Source organism: Cetorhinus maximus, chromosome 19 (genome assembly GCF_964194155.1).
Source record: "Cetorhinus maximus chromosome 19, sCetMax3.hap1.1, whole genome shotgun sequence".
Classification (NCBI taxonomy): domain Eukaryota; kingdom Metazoa; phylum Chordata; class Chondrichthyes; order Lamniformes; family Cetorhinidae; genus Cetorhinus; species Cetorhinus maximus.
The window spans coordinates 67820652-67842363 of record NC_135897.1 but is presented as its reverse complement, the minus strand read 5'-3'; the positions used below and the strand labels follow the sequence as shown (position 1 = coordinate 67842363).

The following is a 21712-nucleotide window of genomic DNA, read 5'->3' as shown; positions in this document are numbered from 1 at the left end:
ATCATGAATTCAGAAAATTACTGTAAGGTTAACAAACTGATTACAATCATTGATATTATGGCACTTATGAATGGGCATAGCAATTTTAAAGAAGACAGTTTCTGAAATTCAGTTTGCATAGTCAATCAGAAATATTCACTTCAGCCTTGAATTTAAATTGTGCAAATATTAGTAAGCAAAAAGTTTAATGCCTTTGCTCACTATTCTAGTAGATGCCACAGTACTTCCACCAAGATAATAGAGAAAGTAAATTAATACCACCTTAAATTCATATTGTGTAATCTCATTGCATTTATTGGAAATCAGGTGGTTTCTTTCTCTATTAAGTGGCCAATCTACAATGGCAGTTTTACAACCAGGTAAAAAGTTGAAAATCTACCTCCAGTTGTTTCTGAGTAACTGTGCTAAAATTGCTTGGAGCAGCTGTTCAAATATTCTAGCATTACAGTAGTTTTATTAATTTAACAGGTGTGCCAACTTTAAAAAGATTCATGCACATACTTAGTGGAAATGTCAATTTACCTGGTGTATTGTAATTTCCATTCAGATTGACGAATCAGCAACTACACAATTAGATTTTAGGTAGTAGAGATCATAGGAAGGGAGCTCAATATAAATTTAATATTAAAATCTTGTTCCACTTTAAGGATAATGAAGATCACACAATGTTATTCAAGTTGAGACATGGAGTGCATTTTTCTCAGCTGATGGCCTCTCCTTTCCTCAATGCTCCTGCTCAAAAGAAGCACAATGTCATTGCACTTGTATCACATACATTTGTGTTTAGTTTGCAAATAATGATGTTTATACTTAAGAATGGATGAAATCCCTAGTGAGAATATTATCTGAAGTATAGTTTTATAGTTGTAATTATTTACCAGTGGACCTGCTTCTATAGTTTATACAAAATATATCGAAAACACTATTATTTTAATAATCTTCTGCAGAGAGGCAGGATCTGGTAAATGACAAAAACAATGATTTTAGCAAATTATGTCCTGTGATGTAGCATCTCAATTGTATTGTTGGGATAAATTTTCCCTGCAGTTGGGAGGCACCAGCTTCTAGTACAATTTTAATTTGATAATCAACAGTTTAGACACGATAGGGTTAATGGAGCCCTTCTGTGCTATTTCTGTTTCAATAATTGCTGTCAAATTACATGTAAAGCAAAAAGGCACTTTCTGCATCTTAATAATGACCCTTTACTACCTTAAAATTGTGCCTTTATAATGAAAATATTCTGCTTGAATGTTGTGGTTGATCTCAGTTGTTCCCAGGAGTTTGCATTGAGTTTAGGTAGGAAGACATTCACAAATATTGTGAAGTAAAATATTCTTTCACAAACCATTCAGTCCCGTTCAGTTGTAGAAGAGTCCGTTAACAACACAGAATCTACACATTTCATGGTTATTTTCCACAACATACCTAATAGTTTAGCTTGAAGATATTGATAAATTCTCTCTCTTGTTTGTTGATCAGCCAAATTCACATCATCACTTGTGACAGTAAGCCTTAGGATAACTTTGCGTTTTGCTGCACATAATGTGGAAAAATTATTAATGATTGAACCAAGCTGTAGCCAGGGTGTTCCTTAAATATTTCAGTTCTCTGACTATGGATAATTGTATAAATATACAAAAGATAACCAAATGCTCTGTGAAACATGATGGTAATTAGGTTATTTGATTGTTGAGTGTAAATCTTGAGGTTGTGCATATAAATGTCAGCTAGAGAGGAAAACTGCACATGCTGGAATCCTGTCATAAAGACGAAAAGAGTTAGAAATACACAACAGTAACTGTAAAGAGAAATCATAGTTCACGCTTGAGGTGTATAACCCATCATAAAACCTTAGAATCATAGACTGATACAGTAGAAATGAGGCCATTCAGCCCATCATGCCTGTTCTGGCTTCTTGGCAGAGCTAACCAATTAGTCCTAATCACCTGCCCCTTCCCCATAGCCCTGCAAATTTTGCCTTCATTTATCTAATTCCCTATTTAAAGTTATTATTGCATTTGCTTCACCACCCTTTCAGGCAGTAGATTCCGGATCATAACGACTTGATACATTAAAAATTTCTCCTTACCCTGCTTCTGATTCTTTTCCAATTTTGCAGAATCTGTCCTTGGGTTATTCTTCTGTCACTGGTAACAGTTTCTTCTTATTTATTCTATCAAATCCCTTCATGATTTTAATTGCCACCATTAAATAGCACCACTTTGAAGACCTTTTGCTCATTTATTGTTTTTCTGACTAATCTGTGTTTCCAGTCCACTTGAGTTTTTCCTTTTTCTGGTTAAGTGTTCCTATCTTCTCTAGACTTGCACCTCAGCTAGCTATTTTAATACTCTACTCCATATTTCAACCTCTTAATCTTCTGTGTTCTAATGAGAACCACCCCAGCTTCTCGAGCCTTTCCACATAACAGAAGTTTCGCATCCCTGGTACCATTCCAGTAAATGTGCCCTGCATCCCCTCTAAGGCCTTGACATCCTTCCTGAAGTTTGGTGCCAAGAATTAGATGCGATACATGGATTTGGCCAAACCAATATTTTATAAACTTTAGGAAGGATGTCAAGGCCTTAGGAAGGGTGCAGAGGAAATTTACTATATTGGTTTAGCTTAACTTGCTTGTTTTTTAAGTCTGTGTCATCATTTGTAAAGCAATTGTCTCACATGCTTTTTTTAACAGTCTTCTCAGTTTCTCAACAACCCAGAAACTGCCCTGGTGTCCCGTCCAATATTTAGCTCTCAAACAAAATCACTAAAAGCAGATCATTGATGGTGGTGAAATCATGGTGTTTACAACTGTGGCTACACTTCAAAAGTAGGAAAAGTTGACCTTACATGAATAGAAGCTCTTAGAAATTTGAGAGATTGTTGAAATATTGGGTAGAATTTTGAAATGGCTATCTGAGGTGCAAGTCTGAGGAAACTAGAAACTATTTAACCATACAATGAAAAGTGGACTGGAAGCAGAGATTGCCCATAAGAACAGTAAATGAGCAAGGACAGGCCTTCAAAGTGGCGATACTTTAGTTACACACCAAGTATATAAGAAGAAAAAATGGGTTATCCAATGCCAGAGCTTCTGGGATGACAAAAGGAAATGGAGATTAAAATAAAGCAGAAAAAGGAGATTTACGACAGGCACAGAATATAGTCAGGCAGAATACACAGAGTGCAGTGGGAAATTGAAAAAGGGGAAAAAGAGAATGCAACAATCTTTTATAATTGTATAAAAAGTAAAATGATCGTTAAAGGAACAGTGTGGCCAATTAGGGACAAAATTAGAAATCTTCTTGTAGAAGCAATATTAGTCTTTCAGAATGGCTCACTTGCACCAAATGATTATGGACTTTTTAACTTATTCACAGGATGCGGATGTCACTAACAAGGCCAGCATTTATTTCCCATCCCTAACTGTCCTTGAGAATGTCATTGTGAGCTACCTTCTTGAATCGCTGCAGTATGCGTGTTGAAGGTATTCTATTGCTACTAGGGAGTTCCAGGATTTTGAACCAGTGACGATGAAGGAACAGCAATATATTTCCAAATCAGGATGGTGTGTGACTTGGAAAGGGACTTTGAGCTGGTTGTGTTCCCATGGATTGCTGCCCTTTTGTTCTGACATGGTAGAGACCGTGGACGTGGAAGTTGTTATGAAGAAGCCTATTACAAGTTGCCGCAGTACATCTTGAAGATGGTGCACACTGCAGACACGGTGCACCAGTGGTGAGGGGAATGAATGTTGAAGCTGATGGATGGGGTGCCAATCATGTGGGCTGTTTTATCCTGGATGATGTCATGCTTCTTGAGTGTTGCTGGAGCAGCGCTCACCTAGCCAAGTGGAGAATATTCCATGTGCCTTGTAGATGGTGAAAAGGCTTTGAGGAGCCAAAAGATGAGTCACTCATTATAGAATACCCAACAATTGACCTGCTCTTGTATTCAGAGTATTTATATAATTAATTCAATGAAGTTTCTTGTCAACGGTGACCCCCTTGATGTTGATGGTGCAGATTCAGCGACGATGGTGCATTAAATGTCAGCGGGTGGTGGTTAGACTTTCTTATGTTGGAAATGGTCATTTGAAATGGCATTTCTGTGGTATGAATGTTACTTGCTACTTATCAGCTCAATTCCCTTGGAGGTCAGCATGTTGGGACTTCCATGGGGTCCCAATATGCAACTTGGGTTATGCATCCGGTCTCTGGTCTGAAAACTGGAAGACCTGGGCCGATGTTCCCATCCCATTTATCTTAAATGACAAGAACATGGAATATTGGTGAGTCCAGAACAGCACATCACAAGCTTTTCAGTAGGAATAGAGAAATTTCCTAATAAATTGTTGATTTCCTGTAATAGCTTTACCAAATCTTGCAATCACATTATCCATATCATGTAGGAAAGCAAGGAATTGTAGTGAGTCTCTGATTGTTTAATTAATCATTTGGTAGGACAGAACTTGAGTATTGCTGAAAAGAAAGCAAGGAATTGTAGTGAGTCTCTGATTGTTTAATTAATCATTTGGTAGGACAGAACTTGAGTATTGCTGAAAAAAGAGACACTTTCTGGTGCATTCTCCATGACAATGCCTCTGCCAATCAGTGTCCACTTGCCAGCCAATCAGCACTCTCTTCTCATACCAGTATAAATTGTTGTTCCCTTTACATTTAGTATTTTTGAAAGTAGTTCTGATGAATGCAAGACAAAAAGCTTTGACAAAATATGTCTCATTTTTCAGTGATTATTTAATTATTAAAGGAGTGTAAAAGAGTTTGTTTGAAGACAAGATTGTGTAAGGCAATAGGAGCTGTTAAATAATTTCCAAATCATCAATTGCACAGATCATGTATGTTTGAAGATGTCCTACCATCATAAAGAAAAAGGAGGTTGATGTTGATGTTGATGCTGAAGCCAGGGTGACAACTGCATGTGAAACCTGCAATTGTATTGCTGCAGATTTTTTGAAAGGTTGATATGTTGGCTATGCACACACTGGTATCCAGAGAAAAATATCCAATTATTTCTTGCTTGGTTTGATTGGCATTAGACCATACATTGTCAATCTAAACCATGTTTCCTGTACCTCATGATGCACTATACAATTTTAGGTTCTTCTTTATTCAACAGCAATATTAATGTTGTTGTCTGTCTTCAAAATATAAAAATTGGCATGATAAAACTTTACTTAAGAGTATGAATCTTATTGGCCATGACTTTCCTCTCCTGCCCTCAGCAAACTGCAATGTACCCACCCTGATTTATTTTAAATGACAGGAAGATTGAGTTACGGCACGTTCTGAACTGGAAAGCCCAAACATTTCATTAGAAACTTTGAAATATACTTGAAATCTCATAGTTATTTATTGATATGCTGCAATAATTTTGTCATATTCTCTAATCGCATGGTTCAAACATTCTTGTGCATCATTGATGGGAGCCTCATTGCTCATTGATCATTGAAAGATGTTGGCACCATGATGCACATCTCCATTGTCACACCAGGGTGACTGGCATGCACCTCGTGCGCCAACGTGAGGTTGCTGTGGACGTCCCTGCTGGCCATTGATAGACGGGCATCTAGCTGGGATACTGGGTGCCTCATCTATCTCACACAGGGGCACTGAGCCGCTGAGGTCAGTGCCTGTGTGAGGGCTTGCAGGTCCGAGCGCAACCCCAGGAACCCTTGATTCTGTTCTTGGAGCAGCCTCTTCATCATAGTTGGTCAATGCAGTGCTCATGCTCCGTAGGGACTCCTCCACAACGGAGACCATGGCATGCATACCCTCTTGGATTTCCGTCAGATCCTCCTGCATACCCTGCTGGACATCCAGCATCTGCTCCCTAATGGACGACTCCAGAGTCCCATCATCAGTCCTCCGACTGCAGGTGCCCTGGGCACTCTCTGCCTCTGCCTGCACCTCAAGCGAGTATGAAACGTCCTCACCAATGTGCACCAAGATACTAGCCGTCGAACTAATGCCCACTGAGGTGCTGGTATCTGTGCTGGTGCCTGGTTTAGAAGAGTGGGTGTGGCGCAGGTGCTTGGGGAGCATCGTGGTCCTCCGGGGTCAGGGGTAGCTCCTGGAGGTGCTGTGCTTCGTTGCTTGGTGGCAGATCTAAGAGAGAAGAAGGACATGCCATTAGTTAAAGTCACCACACTGTCACTGTGCATACCAGTCACCCTGGTGTGACAATGGAGACGTGCATCATGGTGCCAACATCTTTCAATGATCAATGAGCAATGAGGCTCCCATCAATGATGAGACGGCACAAGAATGTTTGAACCATGTGATTATAGAATATGACAAAATTATTGCAGCATGTCAATAAATAACTATGAAATTTCAAGTATATTTCAAAGTTTCTAATGAAATGTTTGAGCTTTCCAGCTCAGAACTGCCGTAACTCAATCTTCCTGTCATTTAAAATAAATCAGGGTGGGTACATTGCAGTTTGGTGAGGGCAGGAGAGGAAAGTCATGGCCAATAAGATTCATACATTTAAGTAAAGTTTCATCATGCCAATGACCGTCTCATCTGATGAGGCTGTGGCAACTGGGGAGATGCCAGCCGTGGCATTGGCCGCTCCCTCCCAGGGGCCAGCACAGGCTCCACTAGCCAGAGGACGACCGCCAAGGTCATCAAGGCCAACAGGACAGCAGAGTGAGCAGTCTGTCTCCAATGCTGGTGCCAGCAAGGGGGGACACCTAGACGTAGCACCCGTAAACGTAAGTTTTAAAGCACTTTACGCACAAGAGGGACTGGTCATGGGTGATCTTTTGTTCCCCCATTTTGTTTTTCTTTTTTTAATGGTGTGACCACCAACACCGGATATTGTTCTGTTCAATACTATGTGAGTTCTAACATTAAATTACATTTGCTTTTATGTTATTGGCCTGAATATGCTTCATTTGTTTGTAGGTGCAGGGTACGGCAATATGTAATGCTGGACATGGGTGACTCGAAACTTTATTGCACAGGCACTGAGTGTATCTTGGGGGCCAAGGAAAGGATCATTTCTGCGATCCAGGATGGAGGCGGCAGCCCTGGCATGAGGTGGCAGTTCTTATTTGGTAGCCTAGCTGAAGGAGCGTTGGATCAAGGTGTCCCTCCCTTCCTGAAAGTTACTGAGGTCTGGATTCCAAGCCCTCAGTGTTCTCCTCACCATACTCCTCTTCTGGCTCACTACTGGACTCATCATCTGGGGCCTGTGCAGCTGGGTCAACATCCTCTTCTTCCAGTGGGTCCCCCCTTGCCAGTGCCAGATTGTGGAGCGCACAGCATGCAAACACTATCAGAGATACCTGCTCTGGGGGGTATTGCAATGCGCCCCCTGAATGGTCCAGGCATCGGAAGCGCACCTTGAGAAGACCTATGGTTCTTTCTACCACTGCTCTTGTGGAGGCATGATTCCTGTTGTACTGCTGCTCCCCCTCTGTGCTTTGGTAGCGGAGAGGCATCATGAGCCACCTTCTGAGAGGATAGCCCTTGTCACCCAGCAGCCATCCATCCAGCTGGGCTGGAGCACTGAAGAGCCCCGGCACCTGTTAGGATCTCAGGACATAAGCGACATAGAAGCTGCCTGGGTACCTTGCACAGACTTGCACAATCTGCATCCTGTGGTCACACACTAACTGCACGTTCATGGAGTGGAATCCCTAACAAAGGCACCTGGCTGACCCGTTGGCGCCTTGATGGCCACATGTTTGCGGTTAATGGCACCCTGGATGCAGGGGAACCAGAAAATGCTGCAAAGCCTCTGGCTCGCTCAGCCTGGCTGGCCTCGTCTGTACAGAAATTAATGAAAGTCAATACCCGCCTGAACAGATCTTCTGTCACCAGCTTGACACAGCTGTGGACAGCTGATGTGGGAGACTCCACACAGATCCCCCACTGAGCCCTGGAAAGAGGCGGAGACATAAAAGTTGAGGGCCACTGTGACCTTCCGAGCCACTGGCATTGGGTCAACCCACATAACCGGAGCTGATCTCAGGCCCAACCATCTGACAAATGGAGGTCATGGTCACCCTGGAGAGACAGCGCCTCCTTCAGCATTGCACATTGTAGATATTGAGGTAGCTGCATCACCGCCTGTAAACCCTGGCAGCAGGATAGTGGCATCTTCTGCGACCCCCTTCTCCTAGGACTTCCTACTGGCCCTGCGCCCCTGGTGCCTGCGCCTCTCCTCCCACTGGTCCCTCCCCTGGAAGCTGCATTGGGACACCTCATCTCTTCTCCCTTCTGCCCCTCTCTTCCTCCTCAAGAGAGGTGCCCCCAGTGGAGACCACAATCCCCATTATCAGGATAAGGGAAGGCTGCCTGATACCTGGAGGTGCCCAGACAGTCCGAATCCTTAGGGGGCCTGGAAGGCACCAATGAGTCCTGAAATGACGCATGGAAATGCTAAAAATGAAGCTCCAATCAGATTTTAAGCTGCTAAATCTCAATAAGCCACCAGCAGCAAGTTATCTCCGAAGCTCCTCACTTCTCACAATGACAATGCTGCTGACCCTTCTTATCCCACCTGTGGATGAGGTTTTGCAAACTGTGGGCTGCCCGCCAGCCCGTTTTGCCCATGTGATGAGCGAAAGATCACATGGGCAACATAAAATTGCCATCAATTGGGTTGTGAAGGGCCTTAACTGGCCTCTTAATTAATGGCGGACGTGGCTCCGACTCCCGTGCGCGATGACGTTGGGACGCTCGCCTGACGTCATTGCATGCCATTTTACGCTCATTCGGGTCGGGTGCCTGCCCGCCCGCAAGCGAAAAATTCTGCCCATGGTAAATTTGATCCTGTAGCCACTGTGACAACTGCAGTTAGAGTTTCCCATTGTATTGTTGCAGATTAGCAAACAAGATGGTGGGGTCAATTTTAAATTTGACAGGGGTGAAAAGCATTCTGCAGCAGATCAGACCTCTGTTATACAACCAGTTTTATACAACCTTCCATTAATTTCATTGGCAAAGAATTACAGGCCCATTGCAGAGTGGGCGACGACTCAATATTACACTACCCATAATTGAAAATGCACCCAATGTATTTGACACACATTCAACAATATCTGAAGTTAAATCAGTTGTGACAGGAAGTTCTGTAAATCTAACTGATGTGATTTATTCTGACCAAAACTAATGATATTTTGTGCAGTGAACCATCTCCTTTTGAGCTATTAATTTGAATTTGGCAGAACTCAGAACTGGCAATAGAAGCATAATTAATTTTCAAGTCATGAGATTAAAAGTAATCAACTTCACCAGCAGCATAACAATAATATGATTAAATGAATTGTAAAAATGTCCAGTTTGTAATCATATAGATAAACGATGTCTCCAATTCTCTATATTCTTCAGCATAAAAGAAATCCATATGGCAAGAACTGGTGAATTTCTCAATTATTATTTTTAAAAATAATTTGAAATGCATATTAATTAGAATCATTGATCCAAGTTGCCATTGAATTATAAGTTGTTAAATGTTCAATTAAATAAATATTGCCGCCATTACTTTTCAACGAATTCAAAAACATTAAACTTTTTGATAAAACAAAACTATATAACAGAAATCTCAAGACCTCTGGTGGTAAAGTATAATTACAATCTTCTGACATTTATCTAGAAAAAAGAGAAAAAAATGACTTGCTTTTATGTAGTACCTTTTACATCCAATAGATATCCCAAATGCTTCACAGCCAATGAAGAACTTATTGAAGTATAGACAGTGTTGTCATGTTGGAAGATTGCAGAGAGAGTCCTGTGCAGGGCCCTTGGAAAAAGCTTTGATGATTGTTTCTTTCTTTATGTGAATTCAGGGACTGTGTACATTGTTACATGGTTTCGTGATCTCCTAATCATCTTCTTGGAATTGGCTCGTTCAGCAAGTTTGTCTACACCTCTTTCAACTCCAATGCTTTGCTGCATCACACACTAAACACACTAAATTATTCACTAAACTCATTCTGAATCATTCTATAAATTACTCTTGGCTTATTGCATTCTTTTGATTAATTGATTCAAGGGCCTATAAATTACTTTGAGTCTGCTTTATAAATGTGCATCGTTACCTCTATACCACTGAAAGGTGGGCGGAGGTAATGTTTGAGCCCCTGTTTGTTAGTCTGTTAGTCTGTCTGTAAACAATAGAGTACTGCAAACTAATGGATGGATTTTGACGAAACTTGGTACACAAATAGAGTATTGTTCAAGTAAGAACTTATTAGCTTTTGGCGAAGAGGCAGATCTGGATCCAGATCCTGAAATGTTTTAATGGTTCTGTTAACATTGGGAAATAGGGTGAATTGACTTTTTCTTTTAGAATGTTGTGGGTTCCTGTCCTTGTCCTTTGACCTAAATTAAAGGCTTTCTTGGGAACTTCTCCTTTCTCTTTAGACCTGCACCCTGCAGTTCCCTCACCCAGTAGACTGCTGACAACTTGGTATCTCCCTTGAGATGCAGAATTCATTCGACACTCACTGTTACTTTAACTTTAGAGCAACTCAGCTAAGATTCTTAGACTTATTTTCCTCAGCAATCTACTAGTATGTCCAACTGGAGAGAAACTTAAACCGTTCCCTTCACCTTAGAGCATAATCACCAACTGAACTCAAACTGCTCTCTATTTCTCAGTCTCTGTGGGTCCCCTGTAGCTAGGCAACAGCACAGTTTTCCCTACTTTGTTTTAATTTCCCTAAACCACTTCAAGGGTCATAAAACCTCATTAAAATGCAGTTACACAAACAAACCCATAGACTTGCAGGCAACATTCTAAAGTGAAACGAAAACCCAGGTTTCCCCTTTCTTAACACACAAATACAAGATATAAATTAAACTTAAACTTAAATCTATTGTTCATTCCTAACACACACAAATACATATATAACTTACTTAAAATTATCTCTCTTTCCTAACACACTGAACGGATGTATGGATGCTGCTTCAGCCTGCCCTGAAGTCGAAGCTGGATTTAAAACTGAACGTTTCTACAGTAAAACCCTGGTGAGACTCAGTCCTATGGGAATTTGCCAGCCCTCAAATTTTGAAATCGTGACATACATACTGTCACAATTTCTTTGACAGGAATTGCTTGAGTTGCATTGTTTTCAGCACCATAAGAAAGAAATAGCTTTTATGGGTAAGATTTGATGTTCACAACTACCTTTTATCGTGGAACTGACAGCAGTTGTTGAGGTTATCATGTTCTGAGTCGTCAATGGCTGAGTTCTGCTCTGTGTAGTTGTTAGTACTAGTATAGACGAAGGTGGTTCAGGTGCTTGTGATGTAGTTGTTGATGATTCAGAGGAAGACATTTTTGTTGTTGTTGCACTGTTTGATGTGGCTGCTTGAACAAAACAAAATCAGTGTTGGACATTTTAATTCGTGCATTACGTGCTATGCTACCTATTCTAATTCAGTAGGAGCTTCAGACATAAGAACAATTCAACATCTCATCATATTGGGTTTTTTTTATTCATTCAAGGGATGTGAGCATCGCTGGCTGGGCCAGCATTTACTGCCCATTCTAATTGCCTTGAGAAGGTGGTGGTGAGCTGCCTTCTTGAACCGCTGCAGTTCATGTCTTGTAGGTACATCCACAGTGCTGTTAGGGAGGGAGTTCCTGGATTTTGACCCAGTGACAGTGAAGGAATGGCGATATGTTTCCAAGTCAGCATGGTGTGTGGCTTGGAGGGGAACATCCAGGTGATGGTGTTCCCATCTATCTGCTGCCCTTGTCCTTCTTGATGGTAGCAGTCGTGGGTTTGGAAGGTGCTGTCTAAGGAGCCCTGGTGAGTCTCTGCAGTGCATCTTGCAGATGGTCCACACTGCTGCTACTGTGCATCGGCGGTGGAGGGAGTGAATGTTTGTGGATGTGGTGCCAATCAAGTGGCTGCTTTGTCCTAGATGGTGTCCAGCTTCTTGAGTGTTGTGGGAGCTGCACTCATCCAGACAAGTGGGGAGTATTCCATCACACTCCTACCATCAAAGCCTGTAGATGGTGGACAGGCTTTGGCAAGTCAGGAGGTAAGTTACTCACCGCAGGATTCCTAGCCTCTGACCTGCTCTTGTAGCCACAACATTTATATGGCTAGTCCAGTTCAGTTTCTGGTCAACGGTAACCCCCAGGATGTTGATCGTGGGGGATTCAGTGATGGTGTTGAATGTCAAAGGGCAATTTTTATATTCTCTCTTGCTGGAGACAGTTATTTCCTGGCACTTGTGTGGTGTGAATGTAACTTGAAATTGAACCAGTAAGTAGAGGCGGGAGTGCATACTTGGAAATCCAGGGCAACGACGCCTCGGAAGATTGGTGCAATCATTGAGGCAGTCCGGGTCGGAGTGGATTTTGAGGGAATTCAGAGGCTAGATCTTTGAAAATGGAAACTTTGGAGCTCTTTGTGAGGGAGACAGAGTTTATCTCACAGTGTTCACTGATGTCTGGGTTAGTTACTGAGAAATCTGTGAGACCTATTTTAGTTGCATTTGCTATTAAATTTGTAATCTGGGGGTTCAGCAACAGTCTGCTATCTAATTCAAATTTCTTTCACGTTATTTCTTAATGTTAGAGCCCAAGATAGATATTGTAAATGGTTTTAGTTTTCGGACGTTACGTAGTAAAGTTTATTTTTATTTCACCAAAATCCATGGATTCTTGTGGCTTTATTCTCTTAGCCAGTTTCTTGAATCTCAAACTCTGTCTACTTTAAACAAAAAGTTATTGGCCCCTAAATGAATCTTAATAAAAACTTGGAAGTCCGGTATAAGATCATAATATAATGTAACATTTCAATAATATAATATTGCGATGCCCAACTAATATACATTTCTGTACTTAGATTGTTAACTATTGTCACTCCAGTTGTGACTATAAATCAACAAAATATAACCAGTTTCTAATTCTGTCACAACCTCTGGATCATTTTCATTATGATCAGCACAAGATGGATGTTAAAGAAAAGGTCTGATCTTTACTATTTCTTGTTGTTAATGGAACTGGTGTCTAGTGTTAGTCACGGCTCAGTTGGTCGCCCTTTTGCATCTAAATCTGAAAGTTATTGATTTAAGGACAAAAAGGCTGATACTCCAGTGGATGAAGTGAGGGGTCGCTTTTGTGTTGGAGATCCTGTCTTTTGGATGAATTATCAAATTGGGGTCTGAATTCAGTACAAAATAACTGTCAAAGAGAAGGTCTGATCCTTACAAACTCTTGTTGATGAACTGAGCCCTGTTGTTGAGGCAGTTGCTGCTTCATTTGTTGGTAGTTTAGTGGAGCTCTCTGTAGTAGTTAGTTCTGTTGTGCTTGTTGCTCCTGAAATGGATGCAAGGTTTGGGATTGTAGTTGTTAATTCTTCAGATGTATTTGTCCCAGGAGAAGTAGTATTAGTTGCGGCAGTTGATGTAGCTAAGCCAATGAAATGAAAATATTACCTTAGAATATAACATGAGATTGAATCTAATTTGGTCTACGATTTACATTATGCAACATTTGAGTAATATCTTATTGCAAAGTCCAATGATAACATCTTTCTATGCTCATGGAGTTAAGAGTTCTCACTCCAGCTGTGATTTAAAGCAGCAAAATTTAACTGGTTTTCAATTCTGTCAGAGACTCTGGTGTGAGTTTTATTATATTCAGCATTATCAGCATGAAATAGCTGTTAATGAAAAAGATCTGATCCTTACTACTTTCTGCTGTTGATGAACCAGTTCCTGTTGTTGAGAATGTTGTGGATTTAGTTGCTGAGGTGGTTGATGACTGAGTGGAGTTCTCTGTAGTTGTTGGTTCTGTTGCATTTGTTGTTGCTAATGTAATTATTGGAGTTGTAGTTATTGACTGTACAGGTGTAAACAATCTAGCAGGAGTAGCTGTAGTCAGAGCAGTTGATGCTGTGTCAATAAAATGAAAATTCAACCTTAGAATATAACATCAGACTCAAACTTACTTGCTCTATTTAAATTGCATTACACAACACCTGAGTAATATAGTACGGAAATATCCTATGATATCATTCCATCATTATGTTGTTAAGTGTAGACTTTTCAGTTGAGAATTGGACGCAACAAAATGTCAACCTTTTTAATTTGTTTTAATTCATTCATGGGATGGGGCATCACTTGCTAGTTCAGCATTTATTGCCCATCGTTAATTGCCTTTAAGGTGGTGGTGAGACGCCTTCTTGAATCGCTGCAGTCATTGTGGTGTAGGTACAGACACAGTGCTGTTAGGGAGGGAGTACCCAGATTTTGATCCAGCGACGGTGTACGGGAGGCAGTGGCAGAGTGTTATTGTCGGTGGAATAGTAATCCAGAGACCCAAGATAATGCTCTGGGGACCTGGGTTTGATCCCTGCCATTGCAGATTGTGGAAATTAAATTCAATAAAAACCTGGAATTAAAAGTCTAACGATGGCCATGGAACCATTGTCGATTGTTGTAAAAACTCATCTGGTTCACTGATGTCCTTTAGAGAAGGAAATCTGTCGTCATTACCTGGTCTGGTCTACACGTGATTGCGGACCCACATCAATGTGGCTGAGTCTTACATGCCCTCTCAAATGGCCCAGCAAGCCACTCAGTTGTAACCAAATGCTTCAAAGTCCAATAAATGAGTGAAACTGGACAGACCACCCGGCATCAACCTAGGCACCAGAAATAACAATTGCAGCCCTTTCGACCCTGCAAAGTCCTCCTTACTAATCTCTGGGGGGGCTAGTGCCCAAACTGAGAGAGCAGTTTCACAGACTAGTCAAGCAACAGCCTGACATAGACATCCTCACGGAATCATACCTTCCAGACAATTTCCCGGACACCATCATCACCATGTCCTGTCCCACCGGCTGGACAGGCCCAGCAGAGGAGGCGGCACAGCGGTATATGGTTGGGAGGGAAGGAATTGCCCTGAGAGACCTCAACATCGACTCCGGGCCCCATGCCGTCCCATGGCATCAGGTCAAACATGGGCAAGGAAACCTCCTGCTGATTACCACCTACAGTCCCCCTCAGCTGATCAACAAGTGCTCCTCCATGTTGAACACCGCTTGGAGGAAGCACTGATGGTGGCAGGGACGTAAAATGTACTCTAGATGGGGGGCTTCAATGTCCGTCAACAATAGTGGCTTGGTAGCGCCACCACTGACCGAGCTGGCTGAGTCCGAAATGACATAGCTGCTAGACTAGGTCTGCAGCAGGTGCTGAGGGAACCAACAAGAGGGAAAAACATACTTGACCTCATCCTCACCAACTTGCCTGCCGCAGATGCATCTGTAGGGGTGACCACTGCATGATCCTTGTGGAGATTAAGTCCCACCTTCACATTGAGGATACCCTCCATTGTGCTGTGTGCACTACCACCACGCTAAGTGAGATAGATTTCGAACAGATCTCGCAACTCAAGACTGGGCATCCATGAGGCACTGTGGGCCATCAGCAGCAGCAGAATTGTACTTGAACACAATCTGTAATCTCATGGTCTGCCATGTCCCACACTCTACCCTTACCATCGAGCCAGGGGATCAATCCTGGTTCAATGAAGAGTGCAGGTGGGCATGCCAGGAGCAGTACCAGGCATACCTAAAAATGAGGTGTCAACCTGGTGAAGCTATAACACAGGAGTACTTGCATGCCAAACAGCATAAGCAGCAAATGATAGGGCTAATCCCACAACCAATGGATCAGATCAAAGCTCTGCAGTCCTGCCACATCCAGTTGTGAATGGTGGTGGACAATTAAACAACTCACTGGAGGAGGAGGCTCCACAGATATCCCCATCCTCAATGATGGAGGAGTCCAGCACATCAGGGCAAAAGATAAGGCTGAAGCATTTGCTACAATCTTCAGCCAGAAGTGCCAACTGGATGATCCATCTTGGTCTCCTCCAGAGGTCCCCAGCATCATAGATGCCAGCCTTCCACCAATTTGATTCACTTCACATGATATCAAGAAATGGCTGAAGGCACTGGATACTGCAAAGTCTACTGCAAAGGGCCCTGACAATATTCTGGCAATAGACCGGAAGACTTGTGCTCCAGAATTTGCCGCGTCCCTAGCCAAGCTGTTCCAGTACAACAACACTGGCATTTACCTGACTATGTGGAAAATTGCCCAGGTACGTCCTGTACACAAAAAGCAAGAACAATCCAACCCACAATTACAGCCCCATCAGTCTACTCTCCATCATCAGTAAAATAATGGAAGGGGTCAAGCAGCACTTGCTTAACAATAACTTGCTCGCTGATGCTCAGTTTGGGTTCCACCAGGGTCACTCAGCTCCTGACATCATTACAGTCTTGGTTCCAGCTTAGACAAAAAAGCTGAACTCCAGAGCTGTGGTAAGAGTAACTGTCCTTGACATCAAGACCGCATTTGACAGAGTATGGCATCTAGGAGCCCTAGCAAAACTGGAGTCAAGAGGAATCAGGGGGAAAAGTCTCCACTGGTTGGAGCCATACCTAGCACAAAGAAAGATAGTTGTGGTTGTTGGAGGTCAGTCATCTCAGCTCCAGGACATCACCGCAGGAGTTCCTCAAGGTAGTGTCCTCGGTCCAACTATCTTCAGCTGCTTCATCAAATACCTTCCATCAAAAGGTCAGAAGTGGGGATGTTCGCTAATGTGGGGATGTTTGTTGATGATTGCACAATGTTCAGCACCATTTGTGACACCTCAGATTCTGAAGCAGTCCATGTCCAAATGCAGCATAACCTGGACAATATCCAAACATGGGCTGACAAGTGGCAAGTAACATTCGTGCCACACAAGTGTCAGGCAATGATCACCTCCAACAAGAGAGAATCCAACCATCGCTGCTTGATGTTCAATGGCATTGCCATCACTGAATCCCCCACTATCGACATCCTGGGGGTTACCATTGAATTGAAATGAACTTGAATAGCCATATAAATAATGTGGCTACAAGAGCAGGTCAGAGGCTAGGAATCATGCGATGAGTAAGCCACCTCCTGACTCCCCAAAGCCTGTCCACCATCTTCAAGGCACAAGTCAGTAGTGTGATGCAACACTCCCCACTTGCCTGGATGCGTGCAGCTCCCACAGCACTCAAGGAGCTTGACACCATCCAGGACAAAGCAGCTTGATTGGCACCACATCCACAAACATTCACTCCTTCCACCACCAACGCACATTGGCAGCAGTGTGTACCATCAACAAGATGCATTGCAGGAATTCACCAAGGCACTTCAGACAGCACTTTCCAAACCCATGACCACTACCATCTGGAAGGACAAGGAAACAAGATAAATGGGAACACCACCACCTGGAAGTTCCCCTCCAAGTCACTCACCACCCTGACTTGGAAACATATCGCCTTCACCGTCACTGGGTCAAAATCCTAACAGCACTGTGGTTGTACCTACACCTCATGGACTGCAGTGATTCAAGAAGGCCGCTCACCACCACCTTCTCAAGGGCAACTACGGATGGGCAATAAATGCTGGCACAGCCAGCAACGCGCATATCCCATGAATTAATAAAACAAACAGCATTATGTTTCCAAGTGAGGATGGTGAGTTGCTTGCAGACTTCCAGGTGGTGTTTCCATGTGTCTGCTGCCCCTGTCCTTCCAGATGGTCACGGTCATGGGTTTGGAAGTAGCTGTTTCAGCAGCCTTGGTGAGTTCCTGCACTGCATCTCACAGATGGTACACACTGCTGCCATTGTGCATCAGTGGTGACGGAGGGAATGTTGAAGGTGGTGGATGGGATGTCAATCAAATGAGTTGCTTTGTCCTGGATGGTGTCAAGCTTCTTGAGTGTTGTTGGAGCTGTACATTCCATCACATTCCTGCCTTGTGTTGGAGATGAGTTACTCGTTTCAGGATTCGGAGCCCCTGTAGCCATAGTATTTATATGGCTAGCCCAGTTCTGTTTCTGGTCAATGGTAACCCCCAGGATGCTGCTAGTGGGGATTCAGCGATGATAATACCACTGAATGTTAAGGAGGGATGGTTAGATTCCCTCTTGTTGGAGTTGGTCATTGCCTGGCACTTGTGTGGTGCGAATGTCATGTCAGCCCATGCCTGGTTATTATCCACATCTTGCTGCATTTGGACATGGACTATTTCAGTATCTGAGGAGTCTCGAATGGTGCTGGAGATTATGCAATCATCAGCGAACATCCCCACTTCTGACCTTATGATGGAAGGAAGGTCATTGATGAAGCAGCTGACGATGGCTGGGCCTAACTGGTTTCAACAATAATGTACTCTAAATTGATGCTGTCCATACATGGTCACAAAATATATGCATAAATTTGCATAAAAATACATAATATTTTAGCATTTCTTTTTAAAATAATCCTGCTATTGCTTTCCTACCAGGACATGCAATGTAAAATGCCTGATAGTGTATTGTTTTATTACTTGCTGCTGTTGTGGAACTGATCCCTGTTGTTGAGGTTGTTGTGGATTCAGTTGCTGGTGGCTGAGTGGAGCTCTGTGCAGTTGTTGCTCCCAATGTGGTTGGAAAGACTGGTGTTGTAGTTGTTGATTGTACAGATGCTGATGTTCCAACAGGAGTAGTTGTAGTAGGTGCAGTTGATGTAACTGTAGAAACAAAATTATAGTTCAGTCTAGATGGGACTCAATCCTTCTTGTTCTACTTAAATGACATGATGTTAAATCTGAGAAATTAGATGATGAAATTTCCAAACATGGAACATAATTTGTTACATGGTGACACTCCAACTGTGATTATAATAAAAGAAAATAGAACCAGATTTTAATTCCATCCGAAACTCTGGAGTGAGTGACAATTGCCCGGATTTTCTGGTGAGCGTTGATGCCGGGTGCATTGCCACTGCCCCCGCAAAGATTTCTACACCCAACCTTTTCACCCCTTTTCAGAACTGTTGATCCAGCCACAGCTGTGATAGATCAACACAACCTCTCAAGGGGAAGTCCTGCGAGCCGAAGAGAAGATGGGCAAGAGAGGGCATGTCCCCTGTTTACAACATTAGCTGCCTTATTCAGGTAAGATTTTAAAAGTCAAAAGTCTCTCAGTGGGTTTGAGTGGCTGAGTGAGTGGTGGGACAGGAATGTTGAGTTGGGTTTGGAGGGGGGAGCCAGTTGCATTAGAGCGTAGTCAGGTCAGGTTGCAGTGGGTAGTTCGAAGTCGGGTTAGGTTGGAGGGTTTAGTTGGGACTAGGGTGTTGGTCTGGTCAGGGTGGGTAGTTGGGTCGGGGCTGGGTAGCTTGGTCAGCTTGTGGGGTAGTTGGGTCGGTTTGGGGATAGTGTCAGGTCTGGCTGCGGATGGGTATTTGGGTCGGAGGGCGGTCAGATGGGTAGTTCAGTCGGGGATGTGTAGGTGGGTCATGACGGGTTGTAATAGGTTGCCTCAGGGATTAGTCGGGTCAGATTGTGGGGTGCGGACAGTGGTGTCATGGGGTGGTGGTGGGAGAGAAACTCAGCTCAGGCCGGGGGGGATAATTACGGTGGTGGGGGATGGGGGTCTTGTTTGAAATCAGTTCAATTGCACCTTTAATCACTGAGTCACGTCAGAGATTAAACTGTGTGGAATTTCCATGGTGAGTATCCCGGTAAGTAATGTGTACCTAGCCCAAATCCCCTTCACTGAGATCAGTGTAAGAGACATTCACATAGTGTCCCAGGCAGTGCAAACCAAACCATGGGGAATTTTAAACATCCTGGGCAATTACAGTGTATGTGAGCACATCAGGACTACCAATGGATTCTGACGTGCATCACACGCTTCAGTCCTGATTTTGGAGCTCCGGGTCTCGGAAGATTCAGGACATTATTTTGAGCGCCATCAGTATGAAAAAGCTGTTACAAATAAGATCTGACCATTACTAATTCCTGCTGGTGACAAACTGATTCCTGTTGTTGAGGTTGTTGCCGTGAATTGACTTGTTAACAGCTGATTGGAACTCTCTGCAGTTGGTGCTTCTGGTGTACTTGCTGGTGCTGTTGTGGATGGAAAGATTGGTGTTGCAGTTGTTTGTAGGGTTATAGAGAATGTCTCAGCAGGTGTTGTTGTAGTTGTAGCAGTTGATGTAGCTGTATAAACAAAATGAAAATTTAACTTTAAAATGTTAGATGAGACTGCACCGTTACTTATTTTATTTAAATTATATTGTTATAAATACTTAGTTCAGGCTCATGGTAAAACCTAGAGACAATTTTTAGTTTCTAGGGCCCTGACAATATTCTGGCAATAGACCTGAAAACTTGTGCTCCAGAATTTGCCGCGTCCCTAGCCAAGCTGTTCCAGTACAACAACACTGGCATTTACCCGACTATGTGGAAAATTGCCCAGGTATGCCCTGTACACAAAAAGCAGGAACAATCCAACCCTCAATTACAGCCCCATCAGTCTACTCTCCATCATCAGTAAAATAATGGAAGAGGTCATCAACAGTGCTGTCAAGCAGCACTTGCTTAACAATAACTTGCTCGCTGACGCTCAGTTTGGGTTCCGCCAGGGTCACTCAGTTCCTGACCTCATTACAGACTTGGTTCCAGCTTAGACAAAAAAGCTGAACTCCAGAGCTGAGGTGAGAATGACTGCCCTTGACATCCAGACCGCATTTGACAGAGTGTGGCATCTAGGAGCCCTAGCAAAACTGGAGTCAAGAGGAATCAGGGGGGAAAGTCTACACTGGTTGGAGTCATACATAGCACAAAGAGGGATGGTTGTGGTTGTTGGAGGTCAGTCATCTCAGCTCCAGGACATCATCGCAGGAGTTCCTCAAGGTAGTGTCCTCGGTCCAACTATCTTCAGCTGCTTCATCAAATACCTTCCATCATAAGGTCAGAAGTGGGGATATTCGCTAATGTGGGGATGTTTGCTGATGATTGCAATATGTTCAGCACCATTTGTGACACCTCAGTTACTGAAACAGTCCATGTCCAAATGAGGCAAAACCTGGACAATATCCAGACATGGGCTGAGAAGTGGCAAGTAACATTCTTGCCACACAAGTGTCAGGCAATGATCACCTCCAACAAGAGAGAATCCAACCATCACCGCTTGATGTTCAATGGCATTGCCATCACTGAATCCCCCACTATCGACATCCTGGGGGTTACCATTGAACAGAAACTGAACTGGAATAGCCAAATAAATACTGTGGCTACAAGAACAGGTCAGAGGCTAGGAATCATGCGATGAGTAAGCCACCTCCTGACTCCCCAAAGCCTGTCCACCATCATCAAGGCACAAGTCAGGAGTGTGATGGAACACTCCCCACTTGCCTTGGTGAGTGAAGGGTTCTCCAAATTCCCACATTTTTCATATCATCAACAAGGATATGACTTTTGGACTTTTATGGCAGAGGACCCAACTGCTGAGTTAATCGTAGAACCCTGCAGCCCATGAAGACCTGGGACTGGACATGCCCGGGCTTGTTGAGTGCAGTGTGGATTGTTGCCTGTAACCAGACAACGAGCGGTGACTGAATGTGCATTCTTCCCTTTAAAACAATCAACCCAGAGAAAGACTTCATCTTATACGAAACTAAAGCCCATCAAAATCTTGCATAAATAATCGCTACTAACTACTAAGGCAGGAAGGCAGCAATGAATGCAATTAATGCAAACCTATCAATACTCCACATATACAATGGCTTTCAGTTCAAGACTAGTTACGGGGACAGGAAGACAATGATAAACATCATGCGAGCCCATTAAAAACAATGAGACAACAATCACCTGAAGAAGCTCAAATCAGAC

At 43.1% G+C, this 21712-nt stretch overlaps 2 long non-coding RNA genes across 2 annotated transcripts; both read right to left on the bottom strand.

Moving 5' to 3' along the window:
• Window positions 1-1427: 1427 nt before the first annotated feature.
• On the bottom strand, window positions 1428-20032 carry LOC144694220 (uncharacterized). Its single transcript, XR_013579688.1, has 3 exons — window positions 19826-20032; window positions 11170-11349; window positions 1428-1536 (listed from the first exon to the last, which is right to left on the bottom strand). It is a non-coding gene; the product is annotated as an uncharacterized LOC144694220 (long non-coding RNA).
• On the bottom strand, window positions 12750-18563 carry LOC144694219 (uncharacterized). The gene is made up of 3 exons (XR_013579687.1): window positions 18383-18563; window positions 13692-13895; window positions 12750-13410 (listed from the first exon to the last, which is right to left on the bottom strand). It is a non-coding gene; the product is annotated as an uncharacterized LOC144694219 (long non-coding RNA).
• Window positions 20033-21712: the final 1680 nt, after the last annotated feature.